At 43.4% G+C, this 19,457-nt stretch overlaps 1 protein-coding gene across 4 annotated transcripts in view; it reads left to right on the plus strand.

The window, feature by feature from the left end:
- Pld1 (phospholipase D1) overlaps positions 1-19,457 on the plus strand; it is a 206,309-nt gene that overhangs the window by 54,599 nt on the left and 132,253 nt on the right.

Here is a 19,457-nt window from a genome sequence, read left to right on the forward strand (position 1 = left end):
TTGTAATGACTCTGTGTCCTCCTAGTACAGTCAGGCAGAACTCTGATTTTATGCATGGTGATTGTATTTTATTTTTCGAGCTAAGTGGTGTGCTGCATTCTAGCAAGACCCATCTTGCACTCCACTTGTTGGATATGGTTTTCCCTGGGGCCTACTCCTCTGAGTTCCAGCTGATTAGATGTCATGTCACTTTTACTTCAAAGACGGTCCTGTGAAATACCTACAGAATGACTGGTGTGGGTGAAGCATCCAGGTGGGCTCAGGGGGGACTCAGTTCCTCCTGGGTCCGTTGCTGTTTTTATTCAAGTAGCTCCCTAGACTGAGGTCACCCTAAAATAAATATGCCTGTAAAATTGGAGTGTGATGTGTAAGACACGAAAGTAGTGTTAATAATAATAATAAAGAAATGATGCCAATAAAATTAAGAGAATGGCTCCCTCAGTTTCCCCAAGTTAAAGAGCTGGGGAGTAATTGTGCCTCTGTTCATTTGCCCCGGAGCCATCTGGCACGAGAGTACTCTACAAGGGGGGCTCCATTTGACACTGTTTCAAAATGTGTGCTTCATAGGAACTATGGCTTCTCTTTGCCTCGTATATGTAAGCTGCATCAGTTCAAATGGATACACGAATGTTTTAAAATATACTAATATATGCTATTATGTGTCTACTATTGCCATTTTCTTCTCTTTTTGTCCCATAGGACAGGCAGTGCGTCAGCGTCTGTTTTATCATCTTTTTCTTTTAATTATTTTTAAGGATGGAGGGAAAAGGGAGACAGAAGTGTTTGTGCATTCATGTGTTTGTGTGTGTGTGTGTGTGTGTGTGTGTGTGTGTGTGCGCGCGCGCGCGCGCATATAAAGTGAAGGCTGCAAGCCATTTCTGATTATGACAGTGGACTTTACACCCAAAGACATAGCACAGTTACATTATTTGTAACTTCCCCACCTCCCCAGATAAGTCCTTTAACCTCCAATCTGCCAGACAACTTTGCCTTCTTAAAAAGAGACAAAGATCGCTCTAGCTTTGCTGTACTTTAAATGTATACTATCTGTTCATTCCCACTGCATACATATGACTGTGGTGTTACCATGTGTATACTCCCACTGCATACATGCGGCTGTGGTGTTACCATGTGTATGCTCCCACTGCATACATATGACTGTGGTGTTGCCATGTGTATGCTTCCACTGCATACAGCAGTGGTATTGCCTAATTATTAATTATTAAGTGCCTTTGGAAGGCTTGAGAGAGGGTCTCTCTGTATAGTCCTGGCCATCCTGGAATTCACCACATAGACCAAGGTGGCCTTAAATTTAGGTCCTCCTGCCTCTGCCTCCTGAGTACTAGGATTAAAGATCTATGCCACCATGCCCAGCTAAATGCTATTCATTTAAATCTTAAAGGGGAACATTTATCAATCTGATCGCTGATGGTTTTAAAGAAAAATATAAAAGCTATTTCACTCACTGGTCACTTATCTGTGCTAAGTATGAATAAAATTTATACAAACTCACACTGCTTATGTGTCCTGGCAAAAAATCAACTTATTCTAATGTGCCTCTGAGCTTTTCTACCTAGCAATGACACACACTGATAACATATCTCTGGTGGAAATAGAAATAAACAAAACGACACAGAATGTTATAAGTGGGAAACCACCTACAAGCCAGATTTAGGGGATTTCCCAAAGCATATACACACACACACAAAAATACATTTTCTCTGAATATAAGGTGTATGAAGGCTATGACTGTTTGATCTCTAAGAACCAGGGCTGGACTCTCCGAACCATCTGGACTCCCACTTTACAAGAGTCACGTAGTTCTCACTGTCCTGACAGGCAGGTCTGGCACACCCTACATTACTACTCCTTTGGTGCACGGTGAGCAGATATCAGCACTTGACCGTCTCTATGACACCATATCTCAAACTGAGCTTCGAGCTGGTTAATTTTTATCCCGCACTGGCTTCCATTCAAGGTGCTGGGGATGTCCCAGGCCCATCAGGCAGTTTACGACTCAGCTGATGACCTGGAAACATGCAATGCCAGGTTTTCTCTTAGAGAGAATCTAAGACAAGTGGGACACTTGGCCATGGCCCATATCTGGAACCCTTTGAAAATATAGTGGTACCAGGAGGACAGGGCTGAGGGGGGAGGACCTACGGAGCCGAGTAGCTGTGCTGTGAGAGGTGGGTTTCTGCCAGCACATTTCCAGTTAATCAGTGAATTCCAGCCATACCTTGGATCACTCTCCGTTTCCATAGTCTTCGCTCTACAAAGTATGGGAGGCTCTTGAGTCACAGTGTGTGACCCTGTCAGATTTTATTTAGGGACAGCAGTGAATTCTGTATTCTCTGCCTTCACCATCCTCAACCTCGTGTTTCTTGACCTTACCCTGGCTTGCTCAAGACACTGGCATACGTGGGTCTTGTGGTCATACACCCAACAGCAAGGGACAGGATAATCCTAGCCATCCTGGGAATTCGCTGTTTTCAGAATGGCAATAAGAACTAACTTCCCAGGATTGCAGGCGCTGAGATAGCATTCTCCCAGAGTTTAACAAACCCCACGCCCTTACCAGTTCTGAAGAACCCAAAGGAAGTTTGAGCTGAGGTGTCCTGGCCTGGTGTAGGAGTGGTCACCATAGGATCAGTAACGTGCCAGTCATAGTAGTAATAACAGCCACTCAGCAGGCCACTCTTCTCAGTCTTTTATTCCATCCTCATAACCACCCCTAAAAGCATGACTGTGTTAATTATGCCCATTTTACAGCTAACAACTGCCCCAGAGAGTCCAATAAGGCCAAATTGGCCACTGAGTAGTGTCTTACAGGAAGTTGAATGCTGGGGAAGATAGATATGGTTGCTTTCTTAGAAAATGTCGCTGGTGTTTATTCTACTAGTGACAAGAGACCATGTTAATGCTGACGTCTATGCCGATATTCCCATCAGAGGTGTGCCTGTCAACCCCTGCCACTCAGGAAGGTGTACCCTTCCTGTCCTTCCTCCACCTAGACATGTACGGGCTTGGACACTACTTTCCAACTAGAGAGATTGGCCGTGGTTAGTCTATAAGACCGGCGATGGGCTGGGGAGATGGCTCTGTTAGTGAAGTAGCTGTTTGCAAACATGAGGACCTTAGCCGTCATGTAGGGAGAGAGATAATAATAATAATAATAATAATAATAATAATAATAATATGAAGGAGGAGAAGGAAGGAGGAGAAGGAAGGAGGAGAAGGAAGGAGGAGAAGGAAGGAGGAGAAGGAAGGAGGAGAAGGAAGGAGGAGAAGGAAGGAGGAGAAGGAAGGAGGAGAAGGAAGGAGGAGAAGGAAGGAGGAGAAGGAAGGAGGAGAAGGAAGGAGGAGAAGGAAGGAGGAGAAGGAAGGAGGAGAAGGAAGGAGGAGAAGGAAGGAGGAGAAGGAAGGAGGAGAAGGAAGGAGGAGAAGGAAGGAGGAGAAGGAAGGAGGAGAAGGAAGGAGGAGAAGGAAGGAGGAGAAGGAAGGAGGAGAAGGAAGGAGGAGAAGGAAGGAGGAGAAGGAAGGAGGAGAAGGAAGGAGGAGAAGGAAGGAGGAGAAGGAAGGAGGAGAAGGAAGGAGGAGAAGGAAGGAGGAGAAGGAAGGAGGAGAAGGAAGGAGGAGAAGGAAGGAGGAGAAGGAAGGAGGAGAAGGAAGGAGGAGAAGGAAGGAGGAGAAGGAAGGAGGAGAAGGAAGGAGGAGAAGGAAGGAGGAGAAGGAAGGAGGAGAAGGAAGGAGGAGAAGGAAGGAGGAGAAGGAAGGAGGAGAAGGAAGGAGGAGAAGGAAGGAGGAGAAGGAAGGAGGAGAAGGAAGGAGGAGAAGGAAGGAGGAGAAGGAAGGAGGAGAAGGAAGGAGGAGAAGGAAGGAGGAGAAGGAAGGAGGAGAAGGAAGGAGGAGAAGGAAGGAGGAGAAGGAAGGAGGAGAAGGAAGGAGGAGAAGGAAGGAGGAGAAGGAAGGAGGAGAAGGAAGGAGGAGAAGGAAGGAGGAGAAGGAAGGAGGAGAAGGAAGGAGGAGAAGGAAGGAGGAGAAGGAAGGAGGAGAAGGAAGGAGGAGAAGGAAGGAGGAGAAGGAAGGAGGAGAAGGAAGGAGGAGAAGGAAGGAGGAGAAGGAAGGAGGAGAAGGAAGGAGGAGAAGGAAGGAGGAGAAGGAAGGAGGAGAAGGAAGGAGGAGAAGGAAGGAGGAGAAGGAAGGAGGAGAAGGAAGGAGGAGAAGGAAGGAGGAGAAGGAAGGAGGAGAAGGAAGGAGGAGAAGGAAGGAGGAGAAGGAAGGAGGAGAAGGAAGGAGGAGAAGGAAGGAGGAGAAGGAGCAGCAGCAGCACCAGCACCAGCACCAGCAGCTAGACACAACCATGCTCTCCTGAGATCCCAGCACTGGGGTAGCACACAAAGGGGAATCCCCTGGGCTTGCTAGCCAGCCAGCATAGCCAAATCAGTTCAGAAAGATCCTATATCCAAAATAAGGTGGAGAGTGATGGAGGGGGACCCCTGACTTCAATCTCTGGTCTCCATAAGCTTGTGCTCACCTGTGTGCATGCACCCACACACCACCCTCCCACAACACCCTCTACGAAGGGCTGGAGGTGGCCGATTTGTGTAGATAGTAAGCTTAGTGGATTGCATGCTGTCTTCTACTAACTAAAGCTAGTCTTGGGGTTTTATAGACATTCTAAGTCTGAAATTATCAAATCACTAAGGCTGGGGAACTTGTTATTGTTTAGGTTTTGGTCCTCTTCATTCCTGCCCAGCATGACTTCCTGTTGATAAAGAAAGCTTGGGTTATTCTGTCAGTCCTCAGGGCTTTCTGAAGCTCTGCAGAAAGCCAGGAATATGTGTTATGAAGTTTCCTGAAAAATGTAAAGACTCATTTAAAAAGATGGAGTATGGACAGCTTATGCTCAACTTAGCTGAAATATAACATTTGGCAAAAACATTTAGAAGGTTTATTGATATTTAGCAGTGTAGCCCATGTAGAGTAGGGGCTAGTTTTTGTTTGTGTCCCCCACCTCTGTCCGTGTGTGTGTGTGTGTGTGTGTGTGTGTGTGTGTGTGTGTGTGTAGGTATATATGTGTAAGGGTCTCATGTTTCTCAGAATTGTTTCAAACTTAATATGTAGCTTTTGATGGTCTTGAACTTGTGATTCACTTGCCTCCATTGTCCTAAGTGCTACAAGTTCAAGTCTGTGCCACCAACTTAATTTATGCAGTGCTGGGTTCGAACCCAGGGCTTTGTGTGGATTAACCAAGTTCTCGACAAGCGTGAGCGCCTATCCTCAACCATAGAAATTATTTTGGCAATCTCAATTTTTTTAATCTAAAGTTTTTCTTCCTTTATTTTTATTCTTTTGAGACAGCATCTCTCTGGGTAGCCTTGTCTACTCATCTATCCTGGGACTTCTGTGTAGAGCTAGCTAGCCTCTCACTCACAGAGATCCACCTTCTTTGGCCTCACAACTGCTAGGATTAAAGGCATATGACGCCATGCCTGGCTACCTTTTCCTTTAACAGGGATTTGTTATTATTAGGGGTATTATTGTGTGTGTGCAGTGCTGCTGTCTGGGTGGCATATGTGGAGGCCAGAGGGCATCATAGGGATGTCTTCTTCAATTGCTCTTCATCCTAGGTTTCTTTCAGTGTGAGTCTAGGCCTCACTGAACCATGAAGTCACTACTGTACGCTAGACTATGAGCCCCTATGTCTTAGTTAGGGTTTTACTGCTGTGAACAGGCACCATGACCAAGGCAACTCTTACAAAGGACAACATTTAATTGAGGCTGGCTTACAGGTTCAGAGGTTCAGTCCATTATCATCAAGGTGGGAACATGGCAGCATCCAGGCAGGCATGGTGCAGGCAAAGTTGAGAGTTCAACATCTTCATCTGAAGGCCGTTAGCAGAACACTGACTTCCATCCAGCTAGGGTGTGAGGGTCTTCAGTCCATGCCCACAGTGACACACCTACTCCAACAGGGCCACACCTTCTGATAGTGCCACTCCTTGGGCTAAGCATATCAAACCATCACATATCCGGTATCTCTGCCCTGAGGTGTGTGTGGAGGGGGGAGGGCAGGGGTTGTGTAAAGGTTTGTGTCACTATATGGGGCTCTCACATAGGTAGTGAGGATCCAGATTTGGACCTTCATGTTTACCCAGCCAGCGCTATCCACTGAGTCATCTTCCCAGCCCAAGACTTCATTATTTTTATCATACCAATCAAAACAGATTAGGGTTGAGAGGTGAGAGTTAAGGTAAGACGACTTTGTATATAGGATGATTTCACTTGAAACATCAGCCTAGGAGAGGCCTTTGGATGGGTTCTTCACATATGCAATGGTTTGGCGACCATTATTTAGTCTGACAGCATTGATGACACGCAGGAAGAACATGCCAACATCCGGAGGCATCCTTAGAGAAGACGAGATGACAAAAGTGGGAGAAACCTGGGGATGGGCAACTTTCTTTTTCCGTGTTCTCCCTTAATACACTTAATATAGGCCACTGAGGGTTGGGAATGGTAAGCCCTCAAGTCCACAGGTTCAGGGGACCCCATGAGAGCTTGTAGAGTTTCTGCAATTTCCTTATTGCTTCTATTTTTACTATATTCCCTCTCTCCAATCTAACACATTCCTGTGACAATGAATGAAGCAATGTTTCCATTTGTTCTAGGTTGGGAAAAGTCAAAAATCAAGTAAATTACTCAGCTCTTACTGAATGGCATTAAAGGCTGGCCTCTACGTCCAAGGAAAACCAAATAGCCCCCAAACTTTGCTGTGGTTCTCATGATAGTTGTTTGAACATTTTGTTCTTGGTACCACACATCTGGTTCCCATGTTTATTCTGGAAGAGTACAGTCACATGTGGTGACTCAAGGATATTTGATCCTGAATCTTGGATGGTATTTTATTGTTGTCATTGTTTTAACTTTCTTGAGACAGGTTTCATGGAGCCCAGGCTAGCCTTAAACCCCTTCCCTCCCAAGGGCTGGTCTCAAGGCACACACCAGCATGACTAGTTTGCAAATTATTATTATTTTTATTTATTTGTATGTACATGTATGTTTTGTGTGTGTGTGTGAATGCCACGTGACATGGCATGTGTGGAGGACAGAGAACAAGTTGTAGGAGTAGCTCAGGGATTGAACTCTGGTTCTGAGACAGCCGCAAGCACCTTAGCCGTCTTACTGACTCTGAAAATTGTGTCTAAACATCCTTCTTGATATTATATAATCGATATATTATGAAGCTGACCCCTTTAGATCTGCAGTTCAGTCGTGTTTAGCAGAAAGTTATGTGGACATCACAATAGCCCATTTTAAAACTATTTTCATCTAAGACCCTCACCTCCATTTCTGTTGGCAACCCTTATTCTCCCTTCTGCTTTGCTAAATTTGCCCATCCTGAACATTTCATCTGAATGGAGTCAGTAGATGAGACTCCTGGAAATTTTAGTTTCATGCTCAAAGGCTGCATCAGTGGACACACCCTGGTTACTGTATGGGGCCTCTCTCCTCCCTGTTGTCTGGCAGTGTGAGAGAAAGACAAATTGACACAGGGTCATCACCTATTTTAATACACTAAGTTACTTTATCTTTAAGAGCTCCAGATTCTTTCTCAATTTTTAAAAAGTTAATAGGAATATATATATATGTATATATATATATATATTGATATGAAATACAAATTGATAAATAGACCACTAGTATCAGTTGTCAACTTGAGTGAATGACCCATGCCCCTGGAAGGTTCAATTATAGTATCTCTAAAACAGAAATAATACCAGAATTACTTTGGAGGCTTTTTAAGACATAAAAAGTGTATATAAAATGCCCATCACAGTGTTGCTACATTAGGCTTGCTAAGACAGTATTAGTTATTATTCACTGAAACAAACCGGTAGGTGTTATTTTGTTTCATTTGTTAGGACTTTGCTTATATTCTAAGGATTTGCGTTAGTGTATAAGAAAATTTACATACTACTAAACACACACAAAGGAAGGAAATATGCAAACAAGGAACCACAGTGAGTAGTGCTGTCAGAAAGATTTTATCAAGAGAGTACATAAGTAATAATACCAACAGCTAGCATTTATGTAGCAGGCTTTATTTCTTATTTCTTCCTCTTTTCCTCTCTCCTTTCTTCCTCCCTCCTATACATCATTCCTTTCCTCCCTTTTCTGTTCTTTCTTTCCTGGAGTACTGACAGTAGACTCCAGGGCCTTGCACATCCTAGGCAGTTACACCCTTATCTCTTACCCTGAAGCATATTCTCTGTTCTGTTTTAATTAATTAATTGACTAATTTTGTAATTGTTGTTGAGATAGGGTTGAGACAAGCCTAGAACTTTTGGTGTAGACTATTAGGTGTAGACCTTGAGAGATCCACTTCCCTCTGCTTCCCCAGTGCTGGGATTATGGGCATGTGTTACCATTCCCAGACACAGCAGGCTTTCAAGAAACTCTTCTTTGAATGTCTTTCCCTTTGAGAAGTGAGAATGGGCAGATGTGATCAAATGACAGTCCTGGGTGCCTCTTCGAATTCCTGTGAGAGATGAGCTCTCAGGAGGAAGGAATTGCGCATCACACTATATAGCATAGTGTGCCTGGTTGTACGTGTGTGTGCCTGTGCTTGTGAGTGTATGTGTGTCTATGTAGTGTGTATATTGTGTAAACTGCCTTTAAAACCATACCATTAAGTTAACGTTGCTTAATCAAAACAACCAGTTTCTTCTACAGTAGTTCACAGACTATAGTCACACATGTTAGACTAAAGTGCACACTCTTGTTGATAGCCCTGCTCCTTGATTCTCATGATTCCTTCTGCATAGAAACACCAACACCCAGACAGTCCTGTCACTGCCTCCATCTTTGTTCAAATAGTCATAGTCTTGCTTATTGTTTTTGGGTTATAAATTCCAACCCATATGTACTTTCTGCTTCCTGGATTGGGCTTTCTGTTCTGCTATGTTCAGTCAACTCCTATGTGGCTTTGAGAATCCTTTGTGGTATCCCTCTCCTGGGGCAGACTTCCAAAGGGCTTGGATTGAACACTTCCTGCTCCCACTTCCTACCACACTTATGTTCATGCTCAGAATTCACTGTCACCTCTCCTGACTGTGCTCCCGAGGGACAACTTCAATTGTCATTGTCTTCTTCAACCCTATCTTAGCAGCTGACACGTGACAACCATTCAAGAGTGTAGAAGGGAGACTATTGACATGAGTGCCTTTGAGTTCCTAACTCTGCACGGTTGATGAGACACAGTTTTGGAGGTAGAATGTGCAGGGATTAAGACTGCCAGGGTCTTGCATTGAGTTATGGCACCCCTCCCCTTGGTGCGTATGTGGACCGACATCCGGAGAGAAGCAAGTTTTTCTGTTGCGTGAGGTTGAGCCCAACCTACCACCTTTGCTCAGGAGATTTGATAAAATTAGTTAGACATTTGATAATGTGGCCATATAACAAAGGTTATGATAGAGTTAACTGCCAGTGCTTGGATCCATGCTGATAAGCCATAGTCCAAAGTTACGTGTCTGCTTAACTGTGAGTCTTGGGCAGCAGCTCACCCAATATAGACCGAGGTTGTCCCTCAGTGTGCGGATGGAGGGTTCAGTCCTTTGTGAACAAGTATGTTACTGAGGCAACAAAGGAGGCAGTCTCCATGTGAACAACAGTGGGACTCACCAACTGTTTGCTGTGATTTTATTCACATCAGAGATGGGTAGGGAGCTGAGTTGGCCTAGCAGAAGGACCTGAGTTTGATTTCCAAAACATACACACACATTCCTAAAACGTACGTACACACACACACACACACACACACACACACAGAGGGAGTGGCAGAGAGTTGGCATGGTGGGGGCATGCTTATAATCTCAGCAATGAAGAGGCAAACACAGGTATATCCTTGAGACTCCCTGACTAGCCATGCCTAGCCAATATGTCTGAAAGTTGTCAGTTGGTGCGAGACCGTATCTGAAAACAAGTTATTCTAAAGAAGGATAGAAGTTCTCCATTAATAATTTATTTATTCGGTTTGCATCCTGATCGCTACCCCCCTCCTAGTGCCCCCTTGAATAGTCCCTCCCCCATCCCTTAACTCCTTCTCCTCTGAGAGGGTAGAGGACCCCTCTGAATTTCCCCCCAACCTGTCACATCAAGCCACTGCAGGACCAGACACATCCTCTCCAACTGAGATCAGGAATGGCAACCCAGTTAGGGGAATAGGATCCACAGCCATGCAATGGATTTAGGGACAGCCCCTGCTCCAGTTGTTGGGGGACCCAAATCAAGTCTGAGATGCACACCTGCTACACATGTGTAAAGGACCTAGGTCCACCCCATATATGCTCTTTGGTTGGTGGTTCAGTCTCTGAGAGCTCCTAAGGGTCCAGTTAGTTGACTCTGTTGGTCTTCCTGTGGAGTTCCTCTCCCCTCCGGATCCCTCAATCCTTCTCCCAACTCTTCCACAAGACTGCCCAACACCGCCTAATGTTTGGTTATGGGTCTCTGCATCTGTCTCAGTCAGCTGGAGCCTCTCAGAGGCCAGTCATGCTAGGCTCCTGTCTGCAAGTATAACAGTATCATTAATAGTGTCAGAGATTGGTGCTGGCCCTTGGGATGGGTCTGGAGTTGGTCCAGATATTGGTTGGCCATTCCTTTAGTCTGCTCCAACCCCATCCCTCATTTCTTATAAATGGGAAAATTTTCGGGATGAAAGTTTTTTGAGTGGATTGGGGTCCTTATCCCTCCACTAGAAGTTCTACCTAGCTACAAGAAGTGGCCACTTCAGATTCCATATCCCCACTGCTAGGAGTCTCAGCTAAAGGCATCCCTATAGTCTCTTGGAAGCCTCCCATCCTAGAGATGCCCCCATGTCCTGACCTCTCCAGCCACTGATTTCCACTCTGTCTCCTGGCTCTCTAACCCTCTCTTGTCTCTCTCCACACCTGATCCTGAACCTCCCTCCCACTTCCCTCCACATCCCCTCTCCCTCCCAGTTCCCCCCTCCCTCCCTCTGCCTCCTATGACTATTGTATTGTTCCTTCTAAGTGAGATTCAAGCATCTTCACTTGGGCTTCCTTCTTGTTTAGCTTCTTGGGTCTATGGAGTTTCTCGTAGGTAAACTTGTACTTTGTGGCTACTATCCACTTATAAGTGAGTACATACCCTGTATATACTTTGGGGTCTGGGTTACCTCACTCAGGATAATATTTTCTAGTTCTGTCCATTTGCCTGCCATTTGATGTCCTTGTTTTTAATAGCTGAGTAGTATTCCGTTGTGTGAATGAACCACATTGTCTTTATCCAATTTTCAGTTGAGGAATATCTGGGTTGCTTCCAGTGTCTGGCTAGTATGAAAAATGCTGCTATGGCCATAGTGGAGCAAGTGTCCCTGTGGAATAGTGGAGCATCTTTTTGGGTATATAACCAGAAGGGCCTTGAGGTAGAGCTGTTCTGAATCTTCTGAGAAACCAGCAGAGTGGTTTCCAGAGTGGTTGTACAAGTTGGCATTCCCATCAGCAATGGAGGAGTGTTGCCCTTGCTCCACATCCTTGCCAAGATATGCAGTCGCTTGAATCTTTGATCTTAGCCATTGTAATGGGTAAGATGGAATCTCAGGGCCATTGTCATTTGTGTTTCCCTGATGACTTAGGACATTGAACATTTCTTTAAGTGCTTCTCAGCCATTTGAGACTCCCCTGTTGAGAACACTGTTTAACTCTGTGCCCCATTTTTAAATCGGGCTATTTGGTTTGTTGGTGTCTAACTTGAATTCTTTATATACTTTGGATATTAACCCTTTGTCAGATGTAGGGTTGGCGAAGATATTTTCCTAATCTGTAGGTTGCCATTCTGTCTTATTGATGGTGTCCTTTGCCTTGCTAAAGCTTGTTGGTTTCATGAGATTCCTTTTATCAGTCGGTGATCTTAGAGCCCGATGCATTGGTGTTCTGTTCAAAGTTGTCTCCTGTACCAATGTGTTCAAGGGCATTTCTCACTTTCTCTTCTATTAGATTTCATGTATCCAATTTTATGTTAAGGTACTTGATCCACATGGATTAGAATTTTGTGCAGGGTGATAAATATGAATCTATTTGCGTTCTTCTACATGAAGACATCCAGTTAGACCAGCACCCTTTGTTGAAGATGCTTTCTTTTTTTCATTGTATGGTTTTGGCTCCTTTATCAAAAAACACGTGTCTGTAGATTTGTGGGTTTATTTCTAGGTCTTCAAATCAATTCCATTGATCAATCTGTTTCTATACCAATACCATGCAGTTTTTGTTACTGTTGCTCTGTAGTAGAGTTTGAAATCAGGGGTGGTGATACGTCCAGAAGTTTTTATTCTACAGGATTGTTTTAGCCATCCTGTGTTTCTTGTGTCAATGTTCATAAGAGAAATCGGTCTGCAGTTCTTTCTTTGTTGAGGCTCTTGTGTGGTTTATGTGTCAGGGTGACACCTCATAGAATATGAGTTTGGCAATGCTCCTTCTGTTTCTATTTTGTGAAATAGTTTGAAGAATGTTGGTATGAGGTCTTCTTTGAAAGTCTGGTAGAATTCTGTGCTAAGATCATCTGACTCTGGACTTTTTTTGCTTGGGAGACTTTTAATGACTGCTTCTATTTCCTTAGAGATTATAGGGCTATTTAAATAGTTTACCTCATCTTGATTTAACTTTGGAAGGTGATATATATCTAGAAAAATCATCCATTTCATTTAGCTTTTCCAATTTTGTGGAGTATAACCTTTTGAATTAAGACCTAGTGATTTTTTAAAAAATTCTTCAATGTCTTTTGTTATGTCTCTCCTTTCTTTTCTGATGTTGTTAATTTAGATCGTGTCTCTCTGCCTTTTAGTTAGTTTGGGTAAGGGTTTGTCTATCTTGTTCAGCTTTTGGCTTTGCTGATTTTTGTATTGTTCTCTTGTTTCTAACTCACCGATTTCAGTCTTGAGTTTTATTATTTCCTGCCTTCTAGTCCTCTTGGAAGTGTTTGCTTCTTTTTGTTCAAGAGCTTTTAGGTGTGCTGTTAAGTTGCTCTTATGAGATCTCTCCAATTTCTTTATGAAGGCACTTAGTCTATGAACTTTCCTCTTAACAATGTTTTCATTGTGTCCCGTAAGTTTGGATATGTTATACCTTCATTTTCATTGAATTCTAGAGAGTCTGATTTCTTTATTTCTTCTTTGACTCAGAGATCGTTGAGTAGAGAGTTGTTCCATTTCCATGAGTTTGTAGATTTTCCATTGTTTATGTTATTGAAGTACAGATTCAATCCCTGGTGATCTGATAAGATGCAAGGGGTTATTTCAGTTTTCTTGTATCTGTGGAGGCTTGCTTTATGATGGAGCATATGGTCAATTTTGGGGAAGCTTCAATGAGGCGCTGAGAAGAAAATATATTCTTTTTTGTTTCAGTGAATTATTCTGTAGATATCTGTGAGGTCTATTTGATTTAAAACATTGGTTAGTTTTATTATTTCTCTGTTTAGTTTCTCTCTGGATGATCTGTCCATTGGTGAGAGTGGGGTACTGAAGTCTCCACGATTAATGTGTAGAGTTCAATGTGCAATTTGAACTTTAGTAATGTTTCTCTTACAAATGTGAGTGCCCTTGCATTTGGGGCATAGAAGTTCAGAATGGAGCTATCATCTTGGTAGATTTTTCCTTTGGGTACAAAGTGCCCTTCCCCATCTCTTTTGTTTACTTTTGGTTGAAAATCTATTTTATTAGATATTAAAATTACTACTCCTGGTTGCTTCTTGGGTCCATTTGCTTGGACAACCTTTTTCCAGCCCTTTAGCCTGAGGTAGTATCTATCTTTATTGCTGAGGTGTGTTTTTTGTATGAGAAGAAGGATGGATCCTGTTTCAAATCCATTCTGTTAGCCTGTGTCTTTTTGTAGGGGAATTGAGTCCATTGATGTTGAGAGATGTTAATGACCAGTGATTGCTCTTTCTCGTTATTTTGTGCGTGTGTGTGTTTCCCTTGTTTTTGCTGGTATGGAGTTATTTGTTGTGTTCTCTGCTGGAGTTTTCCTTCTAGTATTTTCTGTAGGGCCGGATTTGGTGAATAGATATTGTTTAAATTCGAATTTGTCTTGAAATATCTTGTTTTTTCCAACTATGGTAATTGAGAGTTTTTCTGGCAGTGTATACTAGGATAGCATCTATTTTTTTTTTTTTTAGAGACTGTGAGATACCTGTACAGGTCCTTCTAGCTTTTAAGGACTCTGTTGAAAAGTCATGTCTAATTCTGATAGGTTTGCCTTGGTGTGTTACCTGGGCTTTTTTCCCTTGCAGCTTTTAATATTTCTTTGTTCTGCAGATTTTGTGGTTTTACTATTATGTGGCTGGAGGATTTTCTTCTCTGGTTCAGTTTAATTGGTGTTCTATAAGCTTCTTATGTTTATAGGCATCTCTTTCTTTAGGTTGAGAAGTTTTCTTCTTATGATTCTGTTGAAAATATTTTCTGGGCCTTGGAGCTGGGACTCTTTCCCTTCTATTATTATTCTTAGGTTAGATCTTTTCATGATATCCCAGGTTTCCTGAATTTTTCTGTCAGGATTTTTTTTTTTTTTTTTAGATTTAACATTTTCTTTGACTGAGGTATCAGTTTCTTCTATTATGTCTTCTACATCTGAGAGTCTCTCTTCCATCTCCTGTATTCTGCTGGTGATGCTTGTGTCTGTTCCTGTCCTCTTCCCTAGGTTTTCTACCTCCAGGATTCCCCCAGTTTGCATTTTCTTTTTTGCTTCCATTTCCACTTTCAGGTCTTGCACAGTTTTATTTCCATCACCTGTTTAATTATATTTTTCTGTAATTCTTTAAAGGATTTATTCATTTCCTCTTTAAAGACCTCTATCATCTAAGATAGAATTTAAGGTCATTTTCTTGTCCTCGTTTGTGCTGGGATATCCAGGGCTTGCTAAGTGGGGTAGCTGTGCTCTCAAGGTGTCATATTGCCGTGGCTTTTGATGATTGTGTTCTTTTGAGGACCTTTAGCCATCTGGGTAGCTTTGGTCCTTGGATGTTTCTGTTGTTGTAGGTACTAGGGGGAGTTAACCTCAATGGTCCTGGTGTGGCAGGTCTCTGATTGGCATCTTTTCATTTCATGATCAGCAGGTCTGTATGGTTCAGGATTCTCAGGTCTTTTGAAGGTGGGCCAGAGAGATGGTGGGAGAATGTAGTTTTGCTGGGGATAGCAGACTGCTCAGTAAATAATGCAGTGACTAAGACATACCCTTTGTTCCCCATTTTATCTTTTGGAGCTACAGAGGCAGTGTCTTACAGGCCTAGTTTTGAACTTTTCGAAAGACCTCTCATTTTATTTCAGCCGAATACCAACAGACTCTGTCAATCACACCTCATAATACCACAGCTTTCAGATGCAGCTTCAACCCGAGGGCTGTTCTCAGAAAATCTGCGGTTTCCTCTTCTTGCTTTCCCTACGGATGCTGTGCTCCAAGTACAGACTGATGTGCAGGCTGGGTTTCCTGGCTGTTCTTCGTGGATGATGCCTTCATTCTAATTCATCCTTAGTCTGCATCGGCTCTGAAAAGCAAGTCATGTGTGCCATTCTTTATAGTTATAAATTTAAGCGCGTGCATGTGTGTGAGTGTGTGTATGTGTATATATGCATATGCATGTGTGTGTATGTGTGCGATTGTGTGTGTCTAGGGAGTGAATTCATGTCATTAGGCTTGAGGGTAAGTGCCTTTACTTACTGAGCCATCTTGGAAGTCCTGCTCTTAGACTTTAACAGGGTCTCTTGCTGCCCTCATTTGGACTCAGAATGTGGGACTGGTATAGAGATACACAGTTATGAGTTATTCTTGACATTGCTCTGACATGTGGGTTTGCCCGATCAAGGGCTCCTTCACTGGTTAATATGTATCTGGGTTGCAGTGGCCTCTGGACTTGGCATTGAGTCAGACTCTCTGGGGCTGTGCTGCACGAAGCTTTGCTTAGTTTCCTGCTGGCCCTTCAACTTCAAATGTGGTCACCAGCTTCTTTTACTGTGATGTGGTTCACAGATAATCTCAGAAGCCAAAGAGTTATTCTTGACAGGTTAAAAGTATGGAGAATTCAAGGGTTGGGGAGATGGCTCAGTCAGGGAGAGTGTTTGCTGTGCAAGTTTGAAGTCCCGAGTTCAAACCCCATGAGAGATTGGCAGTTGGAGCTTGTAATTCTAGTGCCAGTGGGCTTGCTGGCTTCCAGCCTAGCTCCAGGTTTAGTTAGAGACTCCATCTCAGGCAGAGAGAGAGAGAGAGAGAGAGAGAGAGAGAGAGAGAGAGAGAGAGAGAAAGAAAGAGGATAACTGTTATTTTCTTGACCCCCACAGACACAGGCACGCACATCCATGTGCACACTATGAATACACTCGCATCTCACACACCAGGGGGAAAAGGAATGATGAAAATTCAAAGCAGTCCTTTTAATGAACCTCTAGAGGATAAAAGTACTCTGTAAGCTTTCTAGCCAATGCCTGGGTGATCGATTAGCCAGAAATCCATTCTCATTGTTCTAGTTTCTAAACAAAGGTAAGGAAAAGAACAGCGGTAAGCATTATGAAGAACTCACTGGTGAGTCTCGAATGACAGAAATGTAAATGTATAGAAAGATTTTCTTGTAACATGGTGCTTCACTCAAAATCCTGGGCACTCAGGAGGTAGAGGAGGAAGGGGTCAGGCATCTAAGGTAATATTCAGTTACATAGTGAATGCAAGGCAAGTTCAAGCTACAGAAGGAGAAAGGGGGAGGTGGAGGGGGGAGAGAGAGAGAGAGAGAGAGAGAGAGAGAGAGAGAGAGAGAGAGAGAATGAATATTTCCTGTATATTATGCCTTTTCCTAGCTCCAAGAACCAAGTAGAGTCATAGAACACTCCATATACATAAACACAATTCATTATTTTATTTTTAAGGCAGGGTCTCGTGTAGGTCACTCTGGCCTCAAACTTGCTGTATAGCTAACGATGACCCTGAACTGCTGATCTCCCAAATGCTGCAATTGCAGCTATGTGCCACCACACCTGGTTTTAGGTGGTGCTAGGGAGCAAACTTGGGCTTCAGGCATGTGAGGCAGGCACTTTGTATCTCTAGCCTTTTGAAATAGGAATAAAGAAAGAGACAATAGAAAATCTTCCTTGTAAGGCTTCTGTTACAGGTAGAGAGCACTCACGGTTTGGTGGCTCTGCTGAAACAGGAAAGCAATGTTCAGAGGATAGAGATTGGCGTTCTCTCTTCTGATTCATCTGCTCAGGAAGAGATGGCTGCCCTTCACTTTGAAGCTGAATTTTCTCTCTGAAGGTCACATGCCACTCGAAAAGAGAACCATGAGCTTTATTGGAAGATACCTCCTTTGGATCCATAGTAAACTGGAGTTTAAGACTGTTGTGCATGTACTTATAAATGTATCAGTATTCGAAATGGTTCCTCTGTGTGTGTGTGTGTGTGTGTGTGTGTGTGTGTGTGTGTGTGTGTGTGTGTGCGCGGGCGCGCTTACCATGCTGATGTGGAGGCCAGAGGTCAACTTTGGTGTTGTTCCTTGGGAGCCATTTGTACTTTATTTTCTTGTGTTTGAGACAGTGCCTCACTGGGAACTAAGGCTCACCCATTAGGCTGGGCTGGCTGGAGAGCAGACCCCAGGTCTGCCTATCCCTGCTTCCCAAGTGCTGAGATTATAAGTGTTCACCTCTGTGCCTCACTAATTAGTGGGTGGTCAGGATCCAAACTAAAGTTGACCAGCACTTCGCCAACTGGGGTAGCCCCCACCCCCAAACCCCTACACAATACAGCTTTGTTTCAAGCTCTATGCTTCCCAAGACACAGGTATGCAAATTTCAGAAACAAGTGGAGTTACAGAACACTCCATGTACATGATGTGGGTTTTGCTTTTGTCTCTGTTTTGAGACAGGGTCTCATGTAGCCCAGGGTCTTATTGGACATTACAAATCCCCTATACAGGTCCAGGAAGTCTGATGGCAGCCAGGCAAGCTGATTCTTTCTGGTCATCCTTCCTTCTCCATCCTTTCCCTATTTAAAGGAAGTGTGCCAGTTCCTCTTTGGAGCTCGTTCAAATCATGTCTCTGAGACCGAAACTGATGTACTCACATCCCCTTGAGCACCTTGTTAAAATGCATGTTTTGATTTGTGAGCGTGGCCAAGATCCTGCTTTTACTATGGGTGGCTGGGTGGCCCAGGCTTGAGCAGTAGAGTCTCTGAGCCTTACTGTCCAGCTTCTCCAGAGAAGGGGTTAGGAGTAGGCTGCACGAAAGCAAATACTAGCAGGGGAGCCTCCCACGTTTAATGAACACTCTGATTACATTGACCAGTACCTAGCAGCATTGCCCATTGACTATAAGAACTCTGCCATCCTCTTTGCTACCCAACAGAAGGGTCACGTGTGCTTCTTAGTAATCTCTATAAACCTTGACTTGTTCATTTGAGATGAGCAAACAGTATGAAAGCACAGCTTTTAATGTTATCGTGCTGACTAAACGAGGCATTGCATGTGAAACACCTAAGTGTCATCTATCTGAAACAATTCAGAAAGTATTTGTTGAACACCTACTACATTTGTGTTGTTTTGGTCTGTTGGGACAGGGTCTCATGTAGTCCAGGCTGGCCTTGAACTTCTAACCCTCCTGCTTTTACTTCTAAGTGTTAGAATTACAGCTTTATGCTATTATACATGTGTGTGTGTGTGTGTGTGTGTGTGTGTGTGTGTGTGTGTGTGCAGGCACGCGTATCATCCCACATGTGTAGATGTCAGAAAACAAATTGTGAAAGTTGGGTCTCTCCCTCCACCATGTTAGTTCTGAGTTTGGAACTCAGGGTTTTGGACTTGGTAGTATGTATTTTGGACTTGGCAGTATGTATTTTTTTACTCAGTGAATCATCTCACATGCTGTGCTCAATTGGTTTGGCTTGTTTGTTTGTTTGTTTCTTTGGAGGCAAGCTGTGTAGTCCAGGCTAGTCTTGAACTTGTGATCCTCCTATTGTATCCTCCTAAATCAGACCTAAAGTGTGACTCTAAGGCCAGCACTCTTTCTGTCTAGGATTACTGGTGCTTTCTTACACTGAGAAAGCCCTTTATAACAAAGCTGGCTGAGATCAGCTTTAATTCTAAGAAATCCATGTGTTAGAGGACAGCAGATGCAATATCTTCTTACTTCAGAAAGTTTTTGCTAGCATTTGTGTCAAGTTCACACTGGGACAAGTTTTATTATTATATTTTTGTACCCGTATATAATGTACTTTGAACATATTCACCCCTAGTCCTTTCTCTCATCCTCCTCACTCCTGTTGTGCACCCCCCCATACTAGTTCCGTGCTTTTTATCTCCTTTGAATCTAACCTTAAAAGCAAAACATCTCTTCCCTTTGGTTTTCTGAGTTGGAGTGAGTTAGCCTGAAGCATGGAAGTTAAAAGGTAGGTTTTCGTTTCATTCCA

Source organism: Rattus norvegicus, chromosome 2, assembly GCF_021556685.1.
Source record: "Rattus norvegicus strain SHRSP/BbbUtx chromosome 2, alternate assembly SHRSP_T2T, whole genome shotgun sequence".
NCBI classification, from domain to species: Eukaryota; Metazoa; Chordata; class Mammalia; order Rodentia; family Muridae; genus Rattus; species Rattus norvegicus.